Source organism: Coenobita brevimanus, chromosome 28, assembly GCF_032717465.1.
Source record: "Coenobita brevimanus isolate Jiangsu-jjx chromosome 28, ASM3271746v2, whole genome shotgun sequence".
Lineage (NCBI taxonomy): Eukaryota > Metazoa > Arthropoda > Malacostraca > Decapoda > Coenobitidae > Coenobita > Coenobita brevimanus.
Window position 1 is genome coordinate 30,807,945 of NC_136981.1, and position 10,871 is coordinate 30,818,815.

Below are 10,871 nucleotides of genomic sequence, written 5' to 3' on the forward strand. Positions count from 1 at the left end.
GGTGTATCCATACGTTGTGCAATTGCAAGGTACATCATTTGCACATTTTTCAAGTTTCACGGGTGATTTTTGGTAGACACATGTGGGAGACCTTCCTCTACCCAACACCAGGCAGGCATAATGCCTGGCCCCACCTGACCCCCCCTCCCCTCCCGCATGCCATTTTCTCGGCAACTCACCTGTTAGCAGTGACCTGGCATGTAAAGATATGTCGCACCACAGTCTCTCCAATGACGAAATTCAAGGCGAAATTGATTCTTGAGGTGGAGGATAAAGACATGAATAAGCCAGAGGAAGAAACAAGCAGAAATGATGAGGTGGTAACATCTTAAAAGAAGGTGCCATATGTTGATGTTTTTGGTGAGTGAACAACGCTTATGTCACCTATATTATTGTCTGAAAACCAATATACTCTTGTACTACATATAAATTCGTACCAAATAAATAAATATCTAACCAGTTATGAATGGTTTGGAATAGCTACCCCTCCCATAGAAAACGTTTTCTCTCGAGCCTAACCTGAGAGAGCACGAAAACAAGGTAAATGTACTCTTATTTCTACCGTATTTCTAAACTCAACTGAGCACTTTCTGAATTTTCGATGTTTCTCATAAAAAGTGGAGGTTTTAGCCAAAAAAAAAAAAAAATCCAAAATCTGCTGGGATTTGGGGGGGGGGGTAGTGGTGAAAAATCTGCTAGGACGCGGCAGGTTAAATCTAACGCAATTTCTATTCAGTTTGCACTAAAGTTGGTGGGAAGACTGATGGACAACTAGGGATGTTAGGTCAAAAGGCAAGGTCACACGGTAGAGTCAATGCAGACAGATCTGATCGAATTTGCACAAAAGTTGGTGGAAGTGTTAAGGGTTAGGAATGAATGAAATAATTCAGTTCTGAGAGCAATTGGTTGAATGTCAGTGTCACAGGGCAAAGTCAAATGTTCGACCCTCAGACGAACTGGTTGCAGCTGGTGTTACACTACGAGCGCTGGTCATACGTGGTAAAGTACTGGTAGACATGGGCTGATCACACAGCTACTCATAAGAATTTTTCGAACTTCTCTGTCTCTGGTTTTAAACAAATAATGCTTTCTTCAAAATCTGAGAACAGTAAGCAATCTTATTAAGTGTTACTTGTTGAGAGTATATGCATTATACCGTAGGACTGGGTGCACACTGGAACAAAGGTGAACAATGCTAGTGTATAGGGGTAATATACGTTATTCATTTGCTCACACTCATTCATTCATTGCCAGACGCCATGTATCCCAGACAAGGTGGCCAGGGGCTTAGAGTTAATTGTTTTACAGGGAGGGGCACTAATCTCCACCAACCCCACTTGACACGTAGGGATGCCAACAGCATCTGGTGTTCCCAGGCGGTCACCCATCCAAGTACTAACCAGACCCAACGTTGCTTAACTTCGCTGATCGGACGGGAAGCGGTGTACTTAGCCTGGTATGGCCGTTGCTCACACTCACTGTGTCTTAATCTCCTATATGTCTAGTATATTTTATTATTCCTGATGCCAAGTGATTGTATCCAGTTTAGAGAATCTCTCGTAAATAAAAGGAAAATAATATTTCCACCAACCCCTTCACAGCGATGATATCTGCTTTATATTACATTCTTGCTGCTACCAGAGGATTTCATTCGGTTTAGGAAGGGCCAGTGGTAGCGAAGGTGTTAAGGTGTAAAAGTGAGTGCAGGTGGGTGTAGTGGTTGCTGTGGGGAGGGCCAAGGTAATAGTGGCGTAGGGCCTCCAGAGCCTCTAGCCCCCCCGGTGCATGCCGCCAGTGGTTAAACCCTCTGGGGTAGCCCTGCGTGGGGTGTGGGATGCTCTGTTCATGATGATACGGCTCCCCCACGGGCTGACTCACTTTGGCTGGCACTCAGCGACCGGCTCGGAACTGGCACGGACAAGGGGAATCCGACTGTCTAATTAAAACAAAGCATTGCAGTTGTCTGAGAGAGATGTTGACGCATTGTGATTTCTGCCCAGTGCTCTGAATGTCAAAGTGAAGAGATTCAACCAAGCGCGGGTGAACAATATTTCTTCCAGTCACAGATATTCTTAATCGCTTCCCATTACCCGCAGCACAGTGCAGTCCACACCAGTTTTACTGCATGATGTATGGAGTGAGAGCTTGGAGTTACGGTGATATTGAAGGAAAGTAACTCTACTAATCAAGAATAATTAGCCTGTTTTTTCGCTGCTGTTTGTTATAGAGTAACTCTCACCCAACCAGTATCAGCAACAGCACACCATAGTTCATTTTAATTATTTGACGAGTTTGGTGGTTGGGTTGTCTAAATTTTGAGTCAGTACGGTAGCCGTGTGCAACGCTCAGGTTAGAATCCTAAGAGGCGAGAGGAGTTTCCTTGATCACGGACTGATTTCTGGCGCGATGGCAAATCATATGGTCTTTAAAATTCTGAGTTAAAGTGGACTAATTCCCAGTTCCTTAATCTCAAAGAGGGTAGTACTGTGCACTGACTGTTATTGGTACCTCTCTGTAGGTAAAATCTTTTCAAAAAATTATTAAAATAAACTCACGATAGCAGCAGAGAAAAAAAGTCAAGTAATCGATTTGGAGAGGCTGTCGGGTAGTTAACCAATCAGGAACCTAGAAAAAAAAAGAAAACTATAGACTCTTAGGAGGCTATACTGTAATTTCAACACAAACAAGAAAGTCTCCTGGGGAACTTGATATTCGAACAAAAACAAGAAAACTGAGCAGTGCTCCTGAAAATTCAGAACAAACACCAGTCTGTCAATGACTTTCCAACTTTAACGCAAATACAATAGTTTCTCAGTGACCCTGCAATTTGAAGGCTAACATGAAACACTATCTTGTCCCTCCAATAAGACACGTTAATGCCGAAGATGAGGGAGAGGAGAGGCACGAAAATGAAAATGGTGGGAATGATCAGAAGAGAGAAGTTGAGAGAGGTGAGTGGGCCGAGAGGGATGAAATGTAGGAGGGAGGGGGGGGGGTAAAAGTGAGAGAAGGAACGGTGGGAGAGACTAGAGGTAGAGTGGGACAGAAGAGAGAGAAAAGATAGGAGGAGGAATGTCGGGCTTGAAAGTCGAGAAGTAGGGTGACACACAAACAGAGAGAGAGAGGGGGGGAAGATAAATGGACACATGGATGTCAGGAGGAAAGTGGGAGATGGCAGATGCAAGGAGGGATAGAGAGGAGAGAGGTAAAAACATGGTTAAGGGAGGAGGAAAGTGGGAGATGGCAGATGCAAGGAGGGATAGAGAAGAGAGAGGTAAAAACATGGTTAAGGGAGAAAAAATAAAGAGACGTGGGGATGCTGGGGAGGGGAGGGGAGAGAGGAGAATCAAGGTGGGAGAAATGTGAAGTGGATGGTAGTCGGGTGGGGAGACAGAGCGGAGGAGATGGCAGAAGCTGTCTTTTACGCCACAATCAGAACCATAAATTTCGAGTCATTGAATTCTCTCGCCACAAACGACCGTATTCGTTTTCCCTTAGCTGTTGAACAAACTCTTTATCTTTTTCATCCTGCCTATCCTTCATTTCTCATTTTCTATTCCACTCAGTATATTGGTTTCCATCTTGAACTATGCTTTCTCTTTATTATATTGCCCACTTAACCCTTCATTGTATTTTGTTTTATAATTCTTTTTGTCCTTCCATCATTTAATGTGTTTTCTCTTCCACAGTCTTTTTCAAGTTTAACTTATTAATTTTTATTTTTTTCCTCGCTTACCGTTCCTCACCCAGTTCTCCCCTTCTCTCTCTCTCTCCCTCTCTCTCTCTCTAAGACAGTAGTATCAATAGCTAGCTTTTCAGTTGCCACAAGTTAAATTATCAGAGGTAACACCAGAGGAAGTAAACATTTTTCTTAAAATTAAGAAACGAGGGAAGGCCCAAGGAAAAGTTGGAATAGTATTAGATTTACTGTCAGATGCAGGATCAGAAGTACTTATTTACTCAGTGTATAAAGAAGAAAATTCCCAAAACATGGCATAATTCAATTGTTATTATGCTGTTCAAGAAAGGCAACTCAAAAGATCTTAGTGACTATCGATCCATTAGTTTATTTCCAGACATTTACAAACTCCTCACTAAAGTTCTTATGAGAAAAATAACAACAAATCTGGAAGAAAGCCAACGTCGTGAACAGACTGGATTCCGAAACGGGTATTCGACTACTGATCATTTACACACAGTGAAACAGGTAACTGAGAATTTTACAGAGTATCATAAACCGCCAGGCTTAGGTTTTGTGGATTATGAAAAGGCTTTCGACCCAGGTGAGCACATAACAGTTTTAAATTCGCTGCCTGAACAAGGAGTGAAGGAAAAAATTGTAAAACTGGTCGAAGATTGAGAAGGGCATGCATCATGGAAATACAGTTTCACCTAAGTTATTAACAGCATGCCGAGAAAGTATTTTCAGAAAGTAGACTGGGAGAACAAAAGAGTAAACATAGATGGAGAAAACCAAAACCATTTGAGATTTGCATATGACACTGTCCTAACCTCAGAAACTACAGAGACATTGCAAGAAATGTTAACTGAACTAAATAGAGAAAGTCTCAAAGTAGGGCTAAAGATGAACCGGAGTAAAACTAAAGCAATGCTTAATCCAAATACACAAAAGAGCATCATTAGAATAAGCAAAGAAGTTATTAACCCAACTTCTGCATTAGGTTTCCTGTCTACCCCCCCCCCATGCGAAAAAATAACGGGATTTTTTTTTTTAATAATTTTTGCTCATATGAAATTAAAGAGTGTATGGAAAAGTGTAGGAAAGACATATATGAGTCCATTATTTACCTTAGTTCAGCCGTGGTGAAGTGATGAAGTTGAGCATCTCCATACTAGTAACAGGGAGATCATGAGGATGCGTGGGTGATGGTGAGATGCAAGGATGGTGGCGAAAATAGCTCAGCTGAGATGTCAAACGGCATTAGACACGCGCCCATTAAAAATAATAATAATAATAATAAATTACTCATATGATATATGTAGAAGTCGAGAAGTACAATTACATGGGTCAAATACCAAAAGTAACAAAAGACCTTGATAGCGAAATAAAAAGACGCATTGCAATTGGATGGAAAGCTTTCGGTAAACATAGAGACATCGTGAAAAATAGCTTGCCAGTATGTATTAAACGATAAGTATAAAACGAATGTATAATTACAGCTATGACATACGGTTGTGAGACCAGGAAACTGATAGAATCGATGGAAGACCAACTAATCCACTCTCAAACAGCAATGGAAAGGACAGTGTTGGGATTATCTAACTAATCCGTTCTCAAATAGCAACGGAAAGGTCAATGTTGGGAGTATTTAACTAATTCGTTCTCAAACAGCAACGGAAAGGTCAGTGTTGGGAATATCTAACCAATCCGTTCTCAAACAGCAATGGAAAGGTCAATATTGGGAATATCTTTAAGAGACAGGAAAAGAACAACATGGATGAGAGAACAAACTAAGTCAGTAAAATTATAAAAGTTGTACAAGACTACCCGTCAACTGTGAACCAGGTAGACTGTAGTAATACTGTTAGATGGAAACTTGACTATTATGTATCCATCCTGGATGACTCCCAGTGCTGGTTGAGTGACATATAAACCCAAATTGTGACTCTAAACAACTTTTAATAACTTTCCTCCACAATCAATACTTTCTGGGATTTGACACAGATGCACTTCGTACAAAAACAATGACGATCGACTTCATCTACCTGGCTCAAAAAGAACAGAAATGGAAGTGGCAAGATCATGTAGCGGGAAAATGGGACAACCAATGGAACAAGAGGTTGACTGGCTGGATTCAGTGAGATCGTAAGCATAGCAGGCAAAAGCCGGACAGGAGATCGAAAGATGAAATAAAGAAGCTTGCAAGCCAAACGTAACAGAGATTGGCCCAGTCAAGATATTCGTGGAGAAGGTTGGGGGAGGCCTTTGCTCAGCAGTGGACTTGCAATGGCTGATGACGTTGATGATGATGATTGTATTTCTCTAATATCCCTTCATATGCCTCCGGCTATAACCACATAATTCTCTCTCTCCCTGACCCAACTTATTTCACCTTCATTCAGTAAACTAAAAGTTTATTCCTTCCTCATTAACAATTTTATGTTGTATCTATGGATCATTCACTGCATATGTATCGTTCGATTTCTGCAGGTCCCTATAACTATACTATGTATCCCTTGTTTTTCCTTTTCCTCCCTTATCTGCCTTCATTCCCATCGTATTTTTTGTTCTCAGTTGCCTTCATTTCTCTTTTGCCTATTTCTCTTCATCTATTCCTCACTTCAGGCCTCTTCCAACCCCATTTTACGTGCCTTCCATATACTGCCATCAATGTCTCCACTTCTGTTCTTTTATCCCTTACACATAGGCTATACCCTTTCATCCCCACCTCCCATCTCCCCGTTCTTTCCTCCATACCCTGCTTACCACTTTCCTTTCATCTCTTCCTTTTGTTTGCTTGTCCTCACGTACCTCTTTCCTCTTTGCTATTTTCTCCCTGCATATCAAATCTCTTCTCATTGTTCATCCGTTCCTTCCCATTTCAGTCTTCTCTGTCATCTCTATTTCTGGCTCGTTCCTTCCTGCAGCTTGTCCGTTCTCAACTATTTTCTATGGACTTTCGATCTTATATGATTTTCTTTGTTGGCCGGATTATGATTCTTTCCTTTTTTTTTCTTTTTTTTTTCCCCCTTTCATTTTTCCGTCCAGGCCTGCCCGTGTTTTTCGCCCCTTCATATTCTTGGTCCACCCTTCTCTCATTTTTCTTTAACCTTTCATTCTGGAATGCCTTCTCACTTTTCACATTCTGTTTCCTTCCTCTCTCGTTCCACATCTAGACCTGACTCTAGTTACTTTCCTTCTGATCGTCCATCCTTGGCCCCTTTCCTTTCGAAATTCTTCTTTGCATCCCCTGAAATATTTCTCATTACGTATCTTCCCTCCGTTCTTCCATACCTGTTCATTTTTCTAAGGGACGTTCCTTCCGTGCCTTCCTCTTTTCAGCCACGCCTTCCCCACCTTTCATGCAGTGATACAGGCACCTGGATTGGAGTGATCGAGGCCATCACACCCAGAACATAACTTCTAGGAAATGAAGAAAATGCCCCACTTCATCTCCCTTTACCTCCATATCGACAATCATCAATCAAAGGAACGACATCTCAGTTGGTCCCACTCCTACCAGGGGTCTCTGGGTCTTTGCAGCTTTATGTCTCTATTGGGGTCATATTCTGGTCAATACAAGGACCTCCGTATGAACTCTTCATTGTTAGGTATTTCTGGATAACTCGTTAACATTCCTCGGTACTGTGTGGCATTTATGCATATATGTCAACGTTAAAAATAACTGTGCAATGCATAAAACCAGTTGGTATGGAGGAAGTGCTACAGAGCATCGGAGGCCCGCGAAAATATAGTTCTTTTTCCCTCGTACTTTTGAAAATCCTCACTGAACCGTGTAACTGTTACGCCGCTCCACATTTCTTGCCTCATTAAGAGGAGCTAAAAGCATTTTTACAGGATATAGTGCTATGATTAAAAGTAATCCTACATGGGCGAGGCTTGAATTCAAAATAAAGAGATGTATTCCTTTCCACGGATATGTTGTGTAATGAATGCTGCTGCACTTTGACCTGCACCTGAAAAAGAGGCTGCAGTTTTTTGGCGCCGGATAATGAGGTCAGAAGTTGCATTACGAATTATACGAGCCAACAGCATGTTTCACCAGTGAAGTGTTGAGGACATGGTAGGGAAAGGACACTGGAGCAAGAAAATTAGTTTGGAGGAAAGAATGTTGGGACTGGAGAAAGAAGAAAGAGAAATGAGTGAAAAGTGCTAAGAAAAAGGTGGACAAGTGACTGATTGAAGAAATGGAATAGTTCACAAAAAAAAATGCTCAAAAAATTATAGCACAAAAGGACAAAAGACACTTGACAGATGTACCAACCTCTGCAATACGGTAAGGGAAAGAAATAATTGTATACTCGTGTGCTGGAGGCGGACTAGCTAAATAGGAGGCTTCTCCCTCTAGAATCTTTGATCTGGGAGAAGGAGTAATACTGTGCAAAATCTCGCGTGCCTATGGCGGTCTCCCCAAAGGTAGTCCATCCCCAAGTCAGGTTGGTGGGTCAGGCTGGTGGGTAAGAGGACGTCGGGGAACACTCACTGCCAAAAACGTGGCAGCACCAAGAGGGACGTAACTCAATCTGGACTTCACTTGCTGATTTTATTGAAATCATCACAGTCCTAAAGAGATTATGCTCAAATCATAAGTTGTGTGTGTGTGTGTGTGTGTGTGTGTGTGTGTGTGTGTGTGTGTGTGTGTGTGTGTGTGTGTGTGTGTGTGTGTGTGTGTGTGTGTGTGTGTTTGTACGTGTGCTTGTGTGTGTGTTTGGGTGTTTGCATGCGATGCCAGGTCCCTTAAAGACACAACTTTTTTCTCATCTCTCATGCTGTCAGTATAACATAACAGTTTTAATACTTGTGATTCACTCCGTTTAGAGATCATGCGAAACGCAGTATAGCTTATCAGACTAAATATCATACATACTGGCATTCACTATGGAAACATGTCATGTGGTATGTGGAGCTATTATCATCCTTAACAATGAGGGTTACGCCATAGGAATGTGAAGTGAATATCGGTCCATTTCCTGGGCATAAGTCAGGAAACTTGCAAGAAATACATGACTCAAATGAAAGCAAGACAACTATTGTGGTGTTGTCCGTTTTCTATGTTGTCTTGACCTGTCCTATCGCTCTGGTATGGCCTGTAGACCCTCCAAAGAAACGTTGACTGTGTCACTTTTGGAGGTGCAGATTGGGAGGCCCTCAGGCAGTATTTCTTTGATTTTCCCTGGAATGATTATTGCTTCCAAGGTTGAGAGCCATCTGAGTGTGCCTTGCGCATTACGCTGGTTATTCTCTCAGGCATGGAAGCATACATTCCTTTCTCTTATCCTAAAACTAATACATAAAAACCTTGGTTTAGTCACACTTATTCTAATGCTATCCACAACAAGGAGTTCGCCTTCAAGAAGTGCTGTAGCCAGTCCACCCTTGAATCTCATCTCGTTTGTATTGCCACCAGGAATCATGCTAAGTTTGTTATTTGCTCGGCTGAAAATAATTTCATTCGTACTAAACGTTCTGAACTCTCCTTCTGACGCCTTGCCGAAAACCTTTCTAACAACTTTGCCTTATCATCCTTCCCCCCTCTTTTCTGCTCCAATATTCTTTAGCTGTTTCTTCTACTGATAAAATAGAATTCTTTGCTTAGAATTCCCTCTCCAATTCCATCTTAGATGATTCCTATGCTGTTCCTCCATCACTCCCTCCGTTTGACTTCCTCATGGTTAACATTAACATTTCTTGAACTGATGTATTTCAGGCATATGAGCCTGATAGGGTCCCTCCTGTTGTTCACATAAATTGTGCTTCTGTGCTAACACACTGCCTAGTCAAACTCTTTCGGCTTTGTCTGTCAACTTGTGCCTTTTCCTCTTGCTGGAACTTTGCTTTCATTCTGCTTGTCCCAAAAAATGGGACAAAAAAATTTGGATAAATTCTCAAAAAAGAAAAATTTAAGCACCTTTCCTATCACAACCTTCATTCTGATGGTCATCATGGCTTTCACCAGGGATGCTCCACTGGCGATGTCGCCTACCCTTCAGACTCACGGTCATCCTTTTTTCGGAACTTTGGCGATAGCTTTGCCATTGCACTTAACATCTCAAGTGCATTCGATCGAGTCTGCCATTAATCCTTAATTATCAGTCTTCCTTCTTACGGTTTCTATCCGTCTTTACCTTCATCTCTATTTCCTTTCTGGTCGTTCTATAGCCGCTGTTGTAGTTGACCACTGTTCTTTTTGTACAGCTGTCAGTTGCGGTGTTCCTGACGGTTCTGTCCTATCACCAACTCTTTTCCTTCTTTTAATCAATGACCTAAGCTGTACATCTAACCCTATCCACTCATAAATTGATGACTCGATCCTTCACCTTTCCATTCGCTTCCCTCACCATCCATCTCAACAAACAGGTTATGAGGGTAAGGTACGCCTAATGTATGCTTTGCCTTATATCTCATATTGAAGTAAAAGTAATTTTGTTTTTAATGATTCAAAAACTCAGTTCTTACATCTTTTAAGTAGTCAGAATCTTTTGCAGGAGTCTCCTCTAATTTTTAACAATATCCAACTCAGCTCTGCATCACCTTTAAACATACCTGGAGTTGCATTCTCTTGGGATAACTTGGAGAGATCATAATACCGCATTTGCAAAAATCTGCTTCCAAGAGATTAGGTGTGGTAAGCCAGTTTCGTGTCTTTTGTAACCCTGCACAGTTGTTGACTTTATACACGGGTTTTATTAGCCCCTGTGTAGAGTACAACTCTCATGTGTGGGGAGGCTCCCCACATACAGCTTTTCTCAATAGGGTGGAGTCAAAGGCTCTCATTAAGTCACCTCCTCTTTCTGGCTCCATTCAGCCTCTGTCTCATCCCCGCACTGTTGCATCTCTATGTCTTTTCAATCGATACTTCGGTGGTCACTGTTCCTCTGAACTGTTTGCGTGCATCCCTCCACCACTACGGCAGGAGCATAGCACCCGTCAAGCAAAAACCTCTCATCCCTTGTCTATCCAACTCTCTAATGCAAGAGTTAACCGTTACCCCCAGTTCTTTATGTATGGAGCGGGTCAACTCTGGAACTGTCTTCCTCTATCTGTATTTCCTACTGTCTATGACCTCTAGTCTTTCAAACGCAGTGTGTCTAGGCATCTTGAAATGGACAGATCTTGAATCTGGTTCTGTGTTATCATGTTTTTGTTTGTTTCTTGGAGGGAACAATCA

General features: G+C 41.8%; 1 pseudogene; it reads right to left on the reverse strand.

Moving 5' to 3' along the window:
• Positions 1-1,351: 1,351 nt before the first annotated feature.
• LOC145394872 (5S ribosomal RNA) lies at positions 1,352-1,470 on the reverse strand (annotated as a pseudogene).
• Positions 1,471-10,871: the final 9,401 nt, after the last annotated feature.